Consider the following 14,940-nt stretch of genomic DNA (forward strand, 5'->3'; position numbering starts at 1 on the left):
TATCTGCTAACTCAACTCAGCCTGTCCGTGTTTTAAGGCACCGTTCTCATTACCGACACTTCTACAGTGAAAGCATTTTGCTCCTCATCCTAATGGACATTTCAGAGTGTGAACATTAAAATGATTTGGTTGCACTGGAGATTTAACTCCATTTTAACACCTGGGTTATGGAAATAACTTTGATCAGATAGTAATGGCTGTAACTCTTCCACGCAGATAAGTTAAGAGTACATTTTGGAGCAGAAACAGGACCAGAGGAGAGTAAAGAAAAACAGCAGGATCCTCTGCAACTCTATGATAATTTTCAGTTTGTCCACATTTACTTTCTGTTTCATTCAAATACACCTTAAAGGTCACATATTATCCTCGTTTACAACAAGTTTAAATAAGTCTCAGATCTCCCCAAAACATGTCTGTGAAGTTTATTGTTATAAATCTACGCTCCTCCTGTAAATCCTGTATTTGATCATTCCTATAAACCCCTCTATTTCAGCCCTGCTCAGAACAGGTTGTTTCTGTGTCTGTACCTTTAAATGTAAATGAGCTGTGACTGACCACTCCACTGTGGAAGAGCCTGAGTGGCTCGGGCTTTTTCGCTTCATGCCCTATTGTTTACGTGAGAAGGCAGACTCAACAACAAACGCCTAGCTGTGGGAGTGTCACCCACCTGGGGGAGGGGTTTCTGCCCTTTGTGATGTCATGATAAAAAAACCTCCAAACGGCCTGTTTGAGCACACATTTTCTGAAAAGTGGAGCAGACAAGAGACGGAGAGGATGGACTTTTCTCATAATTGGGTTTTTTGTATACAGAGACACATATTAGTGTTCAAAAAACATGGTAGAGTGTATTTGGCAAAAAATATGACCTTTAAATAATCTCAGAGAAGAATCAAATCTGTGATTTTCTTTTGTAGGATGGTTGCTGAATAAAATTGGGAACGTAAGATATTTTTTAATCTACAAAGAAAAGTTGATTTATACAACTTTGTTTTTGTCTGTTTTAAAGGCAGCTTTATATTTACTGTAAGCAGGGTCCTTGTGTAATTAAGTTACGATTTTGTCTACGTTTAATAGACAATTTCATAAACAGACCAAAATGTAGATATATTCCAATAACCCATAACGTTTACCAGCAGTAATAAGATAAGCCAAGCTGCATCTACTTTGAAAAGAACTGCCCATCTACGTTTGTGCAATAAACATTAAGAAAATATATCTCAAAGCATCAGCATTTCCAACTAAATTTCACTCTCAGCACAATGATTGGATGATTTCCTGAGCTCGTGAGATCTATTACAGAAAAAAACACTCACTTTCATTACACCAGACTTTGACATCATTTCAAGTTCTCATTTTACAAAAAAAAAGTGAAACTGGAATGGAGCGTGGTTCAACCCCTGGGCTAATCGCAGGGCCTTTTATCTGCAGCAGAAAGAGTGTCTTTTGTCATAAAGAGCACCCTGAGTCTGGAGCGAGAGGGAGGGGGAGGAGGAGGGGGGAGAGTTCTGGGTATTGTCTCTCCAGAGGACACTAATGGGTTTTGGTGTCATGTGTTTTTCACTCAACACTTGACACATGGAGCCATTCTCCTTCAATCACTCCACTTTAATGTCCATTACGATGAGGTATGCCAAAGTAACGGGCTGACTATTGGTCACTTAGATTGTCCAAAAATGAAAGTCTACTTTAAAGACCCCCTTCCTTTTAAAACACCATCCTCTCTTTTCATCTCAGCTTGCACATATGCAACACGTTATTATAGTTTAAAGTGTGTACATTTCAATCTCTATGTTTCTGAGTACCTTTGTGTCTGCCCATGTATGAAGGAAACAAGAAAGTATTGCTTGTAATTCTCTTTCCCAGGCACTAGACTCTCTAATGAACCCCTGAATGCCAATGAGGGTGGGGGAGGAGGCTTCACAGTATTTGGGGCAATAAAAGATGTATTCTGTCTGAGGAAAAAAAATATATAAATATATTTTCCATAACTACAACTTCTCCTTGTCCTCACCTGGCACAATTTAAATTATTGCTCCCTCCTAGTAAAGTAGGACACTCCATACCTCCTAATCCATTAGGCAATTAATTTAAGAACTTAAAACATTGCTGCAGATATCTGCCGAGCAGTTGTCTTAGTTCTACTAGACGGAGAGCACTCGGGGGCAGTCCCTGAAACTTGAGTAGATGATTAAGTGCATTTCTGCTCCTGAGAAGAGATTATGTCTTGCGATGGAGTCAGAGGATGGAGCATGGCTGTGCAGCTTGGCAATGGTCGAGGTACATTGAGATAATGATGTACCTGTCCTCAACAATAACGCTAATCATATCTCACCTCTAGGGTATCGCTTTAAGGTCAGAACAAATTCACTACCATACATTAAGTCCTTGTATTGTTTTAATGAAGGTGCATGGATTCATGCCGCAGCGGATTGCACTTACACCTCAAATATCCTCTGTGTATTAATGCCTCCGAATCCTAATTCTCTTCTCACCTGTGAGAAACAATACACAGCAATACTGTACACCACCCAACACCAAACATTATAAGTAAGACGATTTTGACATATAAGACCTCAGGCTGGTTTTTAATGAATGTGAAACCTGCCCTGAGTTTACACTGCATCTATTGGCCCCTTAAAATTACAGCCATGCACCACCTTCCCACTCTGCACCCTCCAAATGTATGGGCCTACTGAAATGAGCATCTGTGTCAGCGACGGGGCCTGGTGGGAGTTTTTCATAGAGGGAGCCACAGAGATATATTTATGTTTCTCCCCCCATTACCAGAGCTTTAAATAATAAAGTAAAATAAATAGCATCCATTAAACTGATCACATTGTGCTAACTCAAATTATGTTTATTATGCTAATGGTACATGAAATTAAGAAAAAGACCTTGATGCCAGTGGATTTAATTAATGGGCTTTGGGAAAGGCACTGAGACATAATTCATTTCTGAGTAAGTAAGTCTCATTTGCAGTTCCATGGGTCCTCATGCCGCTGATTGCCTGAGTTATTCTTGCAGATGTGCTGCTCACAGCATGTCCCTCCATTAGAAATGAACACCTCATTATATAAACTACCTAATTAAACATAATACAGCTCCGCATTGACTCATTAATGCGTAGCCCTCTTTTCTCTGAAGGGAAGACTGTGATGGGGGAAAAAGGGAGAGAGAGAGAGAGACAGAGATAAAGCAAATGAGAGATAGAGAAAGAAGAAAAGGCGCCGTGAGCAGTACAGGCGAGTCCACTGACGTCCCATTGTACAAAATAGGATCCACACCCTTTCACAAATTTAAGCCATTGTTACAAAGACAATAAAAAAGTGATGAAAACATTGGTTATAGGTGTGAGGGAAGTGCTGAATAGTGTTTTTACTTTCTCCTAATTAGCTAATTATTTTCAGTGAAACAGACAAATTCTGCCTCGACTTTGCTTTAGAGACAAAAGGCTTAAAGCACCGGACAACACAAACTCGTGTTTCAGTTGCTGGAGAGCTGAAAAAGTGGAGTGAAAATGGGATGTTCAGGGCTCCGCAAAGAGGAGATCAATGGGGAAAATTGAGGCCGGCCCCCCTCTGTGGCTCAATCACCTCCAAAGCCTAAAGCAAACACTGGCTGTGTAAGCCTCAATAATTCAACACTAATTAAAAAGACACAAGGATATACAACCACTTTGAGTGCTGAGTCATCCATCGTTGACACACACACACACACACACGCACACACACACACACACACAGAGTGCTTAATTCATTGCTCAGAATGGGGTGTGTAAATATAATGTGTGTCTGAGTTAAGACATTTTTGATGGTGCTGATGACACAGAGTTCATTCTTCAGTTCTGAGTTGAGCTGTTTAAGGAGTTGTCGGAGGGTTAAAGTTGGATTTAGGACTATGAGGTTAACCCTTGGTGAAGGACTTCTTCACACTTTGATAAATAAATGTCAAACCTTCCAATTTTTTGGGTTCCAACATGGTTATAGAAAGCCCTTACAAATATGTGACCATGGTAATGAGAATTTGATTATATTTCCATTTTATAGTTACTCTAAAAACCAAAAGACATCATAAAACATACGGGAAGAATATAAATGACGACGTTCTCTGGGCTGATGGATGTTGATCATTTGTCATGAAAACTAATAATATAATCTCCATAACAATTAAACAATAACGCTCAAATTTAACCCGTTAAAAATGTATGAGTTGTAGATAAATGCTTAATGAGCATGACACACTATACTGTAGTTTTAAGCAGTTAAGCGGGTACAATGGATTCTATGAATTAGTGTTAACTGCTCTATAAAAAGTTAATGAATGCTTCATAAGACAGTATAGCTTAGCTGCACAATTATTTAGTGATATATGAACTTGTTGTCTTTTTTTAAATTTGACTCCTGATTCATTTAATTATTTATTTTTTCCACTTTTATTCCCATCTATTTTTCTTTCAAATATAGTATTTTTGGGGGGGTGGGGGGGTAGTTTGGGGTGTGTCACAGCATCCTACCCATGGACCCACTACCTAAATGCAACCCGGCTTACTTTTTAGTCATCAGGAAGGACTAGGATTGATGTGTTTGTTGTTCACCTTAGCCTTTGAGGATACAGAACATGACTTTTGTTAGCAGCTGTTGTTTGTTGTGTATGGTAGGCTCGCTCTACGTTATGATGTTTTTTTTCAGTGAGAATACAATATTTTCATATTGCATTGTAAAACACACTTTCACTTCAAGATCATGGCAACGTTGTAGAAACAGACTTTCTCAACTCTAAATTAAATTCTGAATTCATATTTATTCACATATTATCCTCCTGTTCAACAAGTTTAAATCAGTCCCCAACACATGTCTGTGAAGTTTCTTGTTCTAAATCCACTCTGATCCTGTATTTGATCATTCCTATAAACCCCTCTATTTCAGCCCTGCTCAGAACAGGCTGTTTCTGTGTCTGTAGCTTTAAATGTAAATTAGCTTTGTTTGACCACGCCCCCTTTTGAAGGACTTGGGTTGCTTGGGATTTCTTGCAACATGCCCTACTGTTAAGGTTGAGAAGGCAGACTCAGAGGGCAGAACAAACACCTAGATGTGGGAGTGTCACCCACCTGGGGGAGGGGTTACTGCCCTTTGTGATGTCATTAAGGGTAAATCTCCAAACGGCCTGTTTGAGCACACATTTTCTGAAAAGTGGAGCAGGCAAAAGACGGAGAGGATAGACTTTTCTCCTAATTTCGGGGGTTTGTAGACGGAGAAGGGACACATATTAGTGTTAGAAAAACATTGTAAAGTGTATTTTGTGACCTTTAAAAGTATAACGAGACAACTACTTATTTCAAAGGTTGTTACTGTCACCACAGTGGATTAAATCCAGCTGCATGTTCTGACAAAGAGGCCTTCAAATGTCACACAGTTTCTCTTTTACATGAGCATGTCAGTGTAAGTCATATTATTGTCATTAGCTCACCAGAGCACCTATGGAGCTATGGGCAACTCGACGACTCTGATTTTAAGTTTTAGTGGTCCAAACATAGAGCAGAGAAAACTTGCTTGAAAAAACCTTTTCACAAAACGGCTAATGAGCACGCACTTACAGATTGTGTGAAGTTTATGGCTGAGCAGGGTTTCTTGTTATTGAGACTGCAGAAAAAAATGTATATTTCTTTAGTTAAATATGTCTTGTTGCAATGATTTTTGCCTACCACAGTCCCTCTTCTGAAATCGTGTGTTTTAGCCATTTAAGTTATTTTAATATCCATAACCCATGTTAATATATATTTCATCAATATTCTGTATGATATGGATTACTTTTATACATAATGTTATGTGTTAGTTCATATTTTATACACACTCCAAGATGGCTTCTTGTTGTATTGGCATGAAACAGGCTTTCATTATTAAGAATTTACCTTTTTAATTATGCTGCACTTATGTCACAGCTTTATGGCGCAATTATGCCCTGTGGTGTTTTCCAAACACACAACCCAACAACTCATCCCCAGACTATAAACTCTATATTAAAAGTTCCTGCATATAGTCACAAAGAGAATTCACAACAATTACAAATGCAGATAATTAGTGCGCGATTGCTCAAAATTAGGCCATTATGAAAACTGCAGCTACCCCCGCTGACAACTACACTCCATGATTAACTGTTAATAACGTTGCCTCTATGCAAACTGTTCCAACAGACGAAGCTGTGTGCACAAGAAGCCCAAATAACTATAGAGGAATAGAGGATACATCCACATCTCACAAATGTATTTGTTTTATCAGTTTAGGTAAATCTTCCCAGGACAGCATCAAACCAAAGAAGTGATTCAAATGTTATAATCAAACAATTGAGTGATTCTTCAGCAACATTAAGACTTATTAATACAGCTCCAAAGGCTTGAAGGACAGCTCTGTATGTTTGTATCTTGCTACTTTTTAAGGGAAAGATGCTCTAGTCCGTCAACATACGAGCAGTTAATATTGGTTTGCCAAGATTCATGATAAACAAATAGCACCTAACATTTATTCACCTGAGATTTCTCTACTGATCAATATCAATTAAATCAAGTACATCCATAGATGTCCTCTTGTGAAAATATAACTTTGACTTGGTTTTTGTGGCCCGACACTCTAAAGCCAACATCCTGTAATGTCATGGTTTTTAATTGGGTTAGACATCTTTATAATCTCTGTAGGAGATCTATTTTTAAAGTCATATTTCCCTTTGCTTTAATTGGTTATTTTCATTAACAATACAGCATATGGAAACAGCTGTAGGAAAGCACTTACCTCCTTAATCGAGTAATGCTACGGACCCAGCTTGTTGAACTCGGTGTCAACAGTTTCCGCACCTGAGAAAGGTACATTTTATTAATGATTTTTTTTCACAATTAGAAATCATAAACTGTTTTTCATTTGAATTTTTACAGAATTAAAGGGGGCCATCAGCTCCCATAATATTCAAAAACTCAATAACCAGTATTACACCAGCCACCTCAAAACAGATACCAATCAGGTAGATCAAATCATACCATTTGATCTACCAACCTTACATTTCTAGAAAGAAGAGGGGTCTAACATTTAAAATATGACAATGTTAATTGTAAGCTACAAGTTACACAAATGCAAAATGGGCTACCTGGCAAAGCTATAACAATTGCAGACATTTTTCCGATCTGGGGAGTGGGAAATTCTTAAAGAGTAAACGGCCTGGTGCGATGATGGCCTAGGTATGATATTATGAAAAAACGGATACGGCCCAAGCCTACGGCCTGAACTTATAAAGCACTTTTGGGTTGGTGTTGGTCGGACCTTACAAGCACAGTGAAGAGACAGAATCTCAGAAGAGCGGCATGGTTTGGCAGGTTTTGATCTAGAAAATCAATATAGAGTAGTATGTAGTATGTATCGTTTACCCATTGACGCTATTTTCTTGTGTTTTGCGGAGTCTTCTCTTAACTTTAGACGAACCAAGAAGAACTTAAATTTGTGTTAAACCAACTTTGAAATTACTCTCTATTCCTAAAAAGGAATATGTTGCTCTCAGTCAGGTTCAATCATAAAAGTAGGGTAATCTACAGAGAATGGTAGTAAATATCTACCAGTCAAGCTTAAATGATATTACATTCATGCTAAGAGTGGCTGATTAGCCTTCAGTAAAAACTGGATATGCAAGTTTCTCATAGCTAACACACACAAACTTAAGATGTAGTCAAAGACCACAACACAGGACTTTAATGATGTGTATGATGACATTTACACTTAGGGTTTTAACAGTAAAAAGGTGGATTGTAATCTTATAGGTTCTGTTTTATTGTGTGTTTCTACTCTGTATATAGACTGTGCTGTGGCTGTTGCAGGGCCTCTGGTCATTGCATGCCAGCCTTTTTAATGTAATGCAAGACCTTCCTGAAACTCTTGAAAGCTGACAGTGCTTGACGTGAGCTGTGTTAATTACAGTAATGGCACGCATTCTCATTAAGTCATTGTTTACGTATCCCGGGGCCTTATGGAGCCAGAGTGGTGCTCTGGTCTGCTCCAGCACTGCCGCCTCGCTGGTCTGTGTGGCTATGGCCTCGTTAACACAGACAGCTGTTCCTCCCAGCCACAGTCATGGCCGACATGACGAGTGGCGCCGGACATGCCGCTGAACACACCCACTGTGGGAGCAACTGTCAGAAATAGAAGTATCCCACAAGGCAGGAAACGTCAATGAGTAATCAGCGGGAAAGTGGTCCTCGGGTTATAATTTTCAGGCCCAGCCCCCAACCCCATCTGAACCAGCCGCTCCCCTTCATATGGGGCTGTCTCATGACCCCCATCCTATCCCTCTAAATTGGTGCAGTCAAAGGTGCAGTTGGTGTTTAATTTCACCAGTAACCTGTGGTGAGGGTAGCCATGTAAAATGAATAAACAGTGTCACAGGAATCCAATAAGGTTTCACACACAGGACTTGCTGCTTAATGGCACAAGTTGTTGTGATTCTGTAAGAGGCGAATGAAGCATTAAGTGCAGGGCCTGTATGTATCAATCTTCTAGAAATGAAGTTGTGGACCTGAGTTGAAGATTAAGTTACACTTTTATTTTTTACATGTACTCAAAAACTTTGGAATAAATACTTAAAATAACATTTATTTTAGACAAAGAAATACCTACTCCCTCTTTTAAGTGATTCTGCATCGCAAGGATTATGAACTATTTTAGTTCCTAGAAACCTGTTTAGAGGAACCTTTTTAGCGTAAGGATTCTCCCAGCACCATGGCAGTACGACTGCAGACAATTGTGTTTCCTTTTACTAAACAGAGTTTTACATGTAAAATGTCTTTTAAAATATTTTCAGGTAGAGTGAACAGAGCAGACTTTCAGAGTGGTTTTTGCTTAATCATATGTTGTGGTTGAATCCCTTTATTTCTCCTGAAGTGCACATCAAGTTAGTCATTATAATGATAGTTAACATCTACACAGTTTTGTAAATAGATGAATTTTCTAATCCGTCTGAAATCTTGTTTTAAAGTTTAATCCAAACATAGTCCACTCTTAGTCAAACCAACTCCTCATAAAGATAAAGGAAGTCGCTGGATGACTAAACTACAAAACAAAGGTGAACAAAATATTTCAATCTTTAGGATTAAATTGCTTTCTGGAAATCAAGACAAACTAAAACTAGCAATGTGTTTGCTTAACTTTACTTTCACTGTCTGTACATCTGAAAGTAGAAATTAATTCCTCGGTTTGATTTCATTATTTCATCCCATAGTTATGAAAGCAATCATTATTGATAATTGACGGGTTAAAACTACACTACGTGGAATTGTTCCAATGATAAATTGTGCAATCTCTTGGTCAATGTTTAGCTCTGATTACTACCTTGTTCTTAACACACTTTACAAATTATTGTTTCAGTGTTCCTCTTAAAAGCTACTTTTACATTTTGTTGTAAGCATTCCTGGAGTGAATTTGTCTCGCTCTGCGGACTCTGAAAACACCCTTCTTGTTCTAAATTGGCTCTTTAGAGTTCTACAAATATCAGCCTTGTGCTCCAGTTTTAAAATTGGATGCGCATGAAGACTGCAACAAATGACTGTTTCATTTGCAAAGGACTTTTGATTTGTCTCAATGAATCTTTCAAAAGTTTCATCTAAAACTTCTCAAACACCCGTCACTCTCCTTAAAGCCAGCAGAACACCTTTTCTCATTCTTTTTTCCTTTTCTCCGACCAACCAAAACAAAAAGACATTTAATATACCGACATGTAAAACAATTATGTGACAGTATAAGATGATTATCCCATTATCAACCAACCTAAAGGTTAATATTCTTTCACTTGCTTATTGTACACATGACTCTGAGTATGGTTACTCTGATGGGAATCTGGTCCATCCAAATGTTGGCCATGTCAGTAGTCCTGTTCCTCATTCCTATTTGGAGTTATCTTTATTTCCCCTACAATTCTCGTATTTAACAGGCCTTAATATATGTGTTATGTGGCACAACTACAAAACTTATGTGATCAGTCAGCACGATCAAAGCTTAATCAGACCATCTTCACCTGATAGATTTCCCACAACAAAGCAGTTTCGTATAAGAGTTTGTAGAAAAGCGATATTAAAATGTCCAACTTATCATGTCAGAGGAAAGATGGCAGCAATGGCTTCGACAAACGTGGATTGAAATGTCTAATGAGGGAACACTGCCTTTCCTCTGAATGTGTGAACTATAAAAGCTTTAATTTTCCCTATCATCACTAGGATCTAATACCAATCTGTATTCTTTATTCAGGCCGTCTGTGTTGCTGCCAGACAAAGCCTTTGAAAAGCCAATTCCTGGAAATTAAAGAAAAGGGATTAAAATATCATTAGGTGACACATAATTGAATGTCAATTTTAAATAACTTGAATTCAATTCCAGGTCATTAAAGTGAATGCGGTCTGCCTTTTTTTTCCCAATCATACTTTTGAGCCCACAGATGAGAGCGAGGTACCAACTTCAAAATCATTAAATTGAGGGGAGTTTGTTTGGCCTTGGTGTGCCAGACTGCTTTGATTCTGGCTCAGAGCGGAGGGATGAGCAGCTGGAGGAGAGATCAAATTGAAACAAAGCTTCTCAAAATTGAAGGAAACATGAGCATAATAATATTTAATAATTAAATTCTCACAAACAATGGCAACCGAATGAAGTAATCTGCAAAAGTGTGCAACATCATTTGCATAATTGACACAGTCCCCCCCCCGTCTCCCTCCTGTAAATGAATGATGAAGACAATAAAAGATGTTGCTAAAATTGGGAACAATAACAGCAAAATTTCATCAAGGCCCCCATGCTCTGATTAATCTGCGCTTGCAAATCAGTGCAGGGGAAAGAGAGAGGGAAAGAAGCAGAGAAAGGGGGGGGGTGGGATTGGGGGGGGGGTGGAAGGCAGGTGATTAACAACAGCAGGGATTGTAGCCGTGGACAACGTGCCCCGATTTGCTCAGCTCGAGGGGCACCATACGAACCCTTCTACACAGCTGCTGCAGGCACTGGCTAGCTGGATCATCCCCTGAAAGCCTGAATGAGTGCAATCATTTGTATTGTCATTAACCCCTCGTGCACTGTCTCCATGCTTCAGCACTTACAAACCCATAATTTCTCTCCTCAAAACCCCAAAACGGCTCAAAAGGAAGGAAATGTTGAAACTGAGTTTGATAGCGGGTATCGTTTTATGTAACATTCCTAAATGCTTTTTATCTTCTCCAGCTAATTATTTGCTGTCTGAGTACATTGCCATTTCTAATTATTCACTATGAAGGAACTGTATTAAATGAAAACATAATACAATGAGAGACCTATTTTATATTCAGGGTTTCTAATTAGTTTTCTATCTCTGTGATCATTTAGACAACTTTCATCATCATCTTTTGATGTTTACAAAACACAAAAAGAAGCTGGCATCATCCAGATTTATGCTGCATATTCGCCTCCTAATAACATTTGCATTTACTAGTCAATTAACTTGATTAAATTCATAGTCCAAGTCAGATCCAACTTTGGTTGCTGCAGACAGTTATTGCTTGGTGGATTAAATAGCAGCGTGGGCAAAATGACGCAACAGAGAAAGTGGGTTGGGGGGAGGTGGTGGTTGTGGGGGTATGTCAGGTTCCATTATGCTGTAAACAACACAGGACAACAGAAATTACACATTGCAAGCAATACAACCCATGTGAGGCTTGTCTGTCTGAGGAAAGGGCTCCACATAAGTCTGTTGTTTGCTGATCATTTTCATTAACATTTACAATAAGCTTCGTCAGATGTCGTCTGAGGAATTTAGCTCAAGAACTAATGAAAGAAAAAAGAAAAAAAACACATGACGTCTTTGCAACATTCCTGCCCATCGCACTCTTTTTCTGTCTTCCCAAAAACCATCTATCTTCTAAATTCTGTGCAATTAGTAGCCTTAACATACCCAGAGAAGCTCATTTGATTTTAACCTCCACTGTCCAATTAACAAAATGTAGGTTGGAAAATAAATGGCAGACGCCTAAGCAAATTAATTATGTGTCCACCAAGCTGTTAGCCTGTGTGCACAGAGCCGGGGCTGGCAATAAGAGCTGGGCACACACCGCCATATGGCCAGTGTGAGAGCGGACATCATTTGGGGTTGCAGTGGCACACCCCACAAATTCTCACAGATATTTATGACCCAGTAACAAAAGAAGCATTGTGCAATTAATCTCTTAAAAATGTGTTTATAATTGTTGTTTCCTGATTTATAGATTTGATCAATCTGTGATCCCCTTGAGCCAATTTTAATACCTATTGTTAATTTAATTTTACATGTGACATGCAATAAGTGCAGAGTAAATATTTACAAATGAGGTTCTAAACTATAAGCTTTTATTTCCTAACGAAAGAGACCCACGTATGTGTTACAGCAAGATTTATTGAAGTGGCAATACTCCAGTTTTAAGAGCTGGACACATATATGGATTAGTTGATATTTCGGTGCTTATATGAACCTACATTTTTATTAAAGGTAAATATTAAGTATCAGTTAATGTTATTTCCAATATTTGTGGATATGACAGTGTGCAGCACATGAGTAGAGCATCACTTCTAGCATACGCTGGTCCGCATTAAAATCGGTTGACAGTAGACAAAACATTCTTTAAGTTAAGTATTTGAGAATGCAGCTTTCTTTGTAACTTTGCATTTTCATTTAAGTGCAAAATCCATGCACTTTCTGCACATAGAAAGGTCTATTTTCATTCCTATGAAAGGATAACATATGTTAAACTAGCAAATGTATCCTCAAAAAATAATGGTATCAATATAATCTATCCACTAATCTTGTGTTACGAGAACTAATTCTAGCCTGTGACTAGAGCTGATGATCAAACAATTGATCATAACAATGTCTTCTGCTTCATCTCGGCTCGGGCCTGACACAGAGTTGTGGGTTTTTTAAGAAAGTCAGAAATTAGGTTTGGAGAAAGAATTGACAAATAATGCACTGAGCTCCATTACAGAACAAGGATCCAGAATGACATTATTCTTTAAATGTGTCCCTTGTGAGCCCCAGCTTTATAGACGAGTGTCGTGTGATATTGCTGTTTTTACAAATGAAGCTTTTGTTTGAACAAAAATCCAGCCTTACCTAAATAAACCTTTGGCCTTGTGACCAGGTGTTTAATATACAGTCTGAGCACATGGGCCCTCCAGAAGGAAGAGAAAACACTTCAAATAATTGTATTTAAAACACTCAAAAACAGACGCAGGTAACAACCTTTTTGTTCGTTGTTGTCTCTATGTCCCACATATAATACAACGCTGTTTGGAAAAGTTTGGCTAAAGGGCAGGAAGGACAGAAAGATGCTCAGCTATGTGCAAGTACAAAATATGATCAACATGGCCCCCTAGAGGCTACATGAGGTACATCAGGCCTCGTTCTAGGGCAACAATAACCTAAATCCTCCTTCAAACAGGATTGTGACATTAGATTATTGGCAAAATCATCGCAATTAACATAAATTATGATGGTATTATGCTGACAGACATTTAATCCACATGGGATCTGGTAACTGCACTCTACACATGTCTGACAACAGCAGCCAACACATTAATCCTGTTCAGATTTTGACTGCAGTTATTGTGTTCCCAGCACCAGTTTCTACATTACTGTACATTCAAACTATGTAGCATCATACATTCATGGTCGGATTTTCTCATGCATGAAAATTTCACTCAAAAGGGCACAAAGGACGAGAAACATGGTTAAGCATTTTTTTTATGTAAAAAACCTTCGACTAAAGACTTGGAATAAAGCTAACATGTAATTTAACATAACATTTGATCTACCATATTATTGTTCAGATACAGACTCACATTCATCTTGTAATAATTGTAAAATACTATAAATATACATTGTGAAAAGTGCTTTTTATATAGATGTAATTATTAGCTGCATTGATGTTTGCCCTGTTCAACCCCTACATTAACATGATGACTGTGTTAACACATGAATACATGCAGGACAACGTGTTATGGAAACTAGATTATAGGTTCATGCATAACAACCGAGAAGAGTGACACCTGTCTGCTTGGGAAAAGATCAGATACCCTTTGCATTTACATTTCTGTAATTGAGTCCTTGCTCTTTCCCTGAAATGTGTCCACAGACTGATGGTTATTGAGTGCTAGCAGCTAGCTTGAATAGAAATGTGACCTCTTGGTCTGTGGTTCTTTAGTCAACTAAAGTACTTTTCCTTTTTCTGAGCAATGTTCAATGAGAAAGCTACTTTCCCCATGCTGGGAAAGAGTTTTAGGATAACCTGGAATGGCTTGTCTTTTCTAACATTTGTTAAAATAAATGTTTTTCATTGTAAAATACACAAGGACAATCAAGTTTTAAAATCAGTATAGATGGTGTTTTTGATGTCAATAAATGGTTTGAAAAAGTATTTGAAATACGAACAATAAATTTGTATTTTGTCTGGCTTTCATGTTGCATGGGGACACAAAGGTTAGTAAGCTAACCAGTGCATCCTTTTCTTAAAGGTTTTAACTCCTTATTTATGAAGACATTGTTTCTGCAAATCCATCATTAATAAGAACCAAAATTAATTAATTTACTGTAACATGGAGCTGAGATTAATGCAGACGTAAAGACTGACAGTCTGTTTACTCTTCAATACCTGCATTAGTTCATAAATTAAGATTCATAAGAGAACTTTAATAGTAAATAATGCTATGTGTATCTAAAATGACAGATGAGGAACAATAGTCTGAAAACACAAATCATTTTCTATTCCTTAATTTATTTGCAGTATTGTAGACACAAAGACTTTTACGTCTATGTATCCATCCTGAGTAGAACCCTGAGATGTACTGAATGTAGAGACTACATGACTATGTTGGGTAGTTATGCATTTCATTTATTCAACAGCAGGGATGATTGCTGATCAGTTGTCAC

This window comes from Labrus mixtus, chromosome 3 (genome assembly GCF_963584025.1).
Source record: "Labrus mixtus chromosome 3, fLabMix1.1, whole genome shotgun sequence".
Lineage (NCBI taxonomy): Eukaryota > Metazoa > Chordata > Actinopteri > Labriformes > Labridae > Labrus > Labrus mixtus.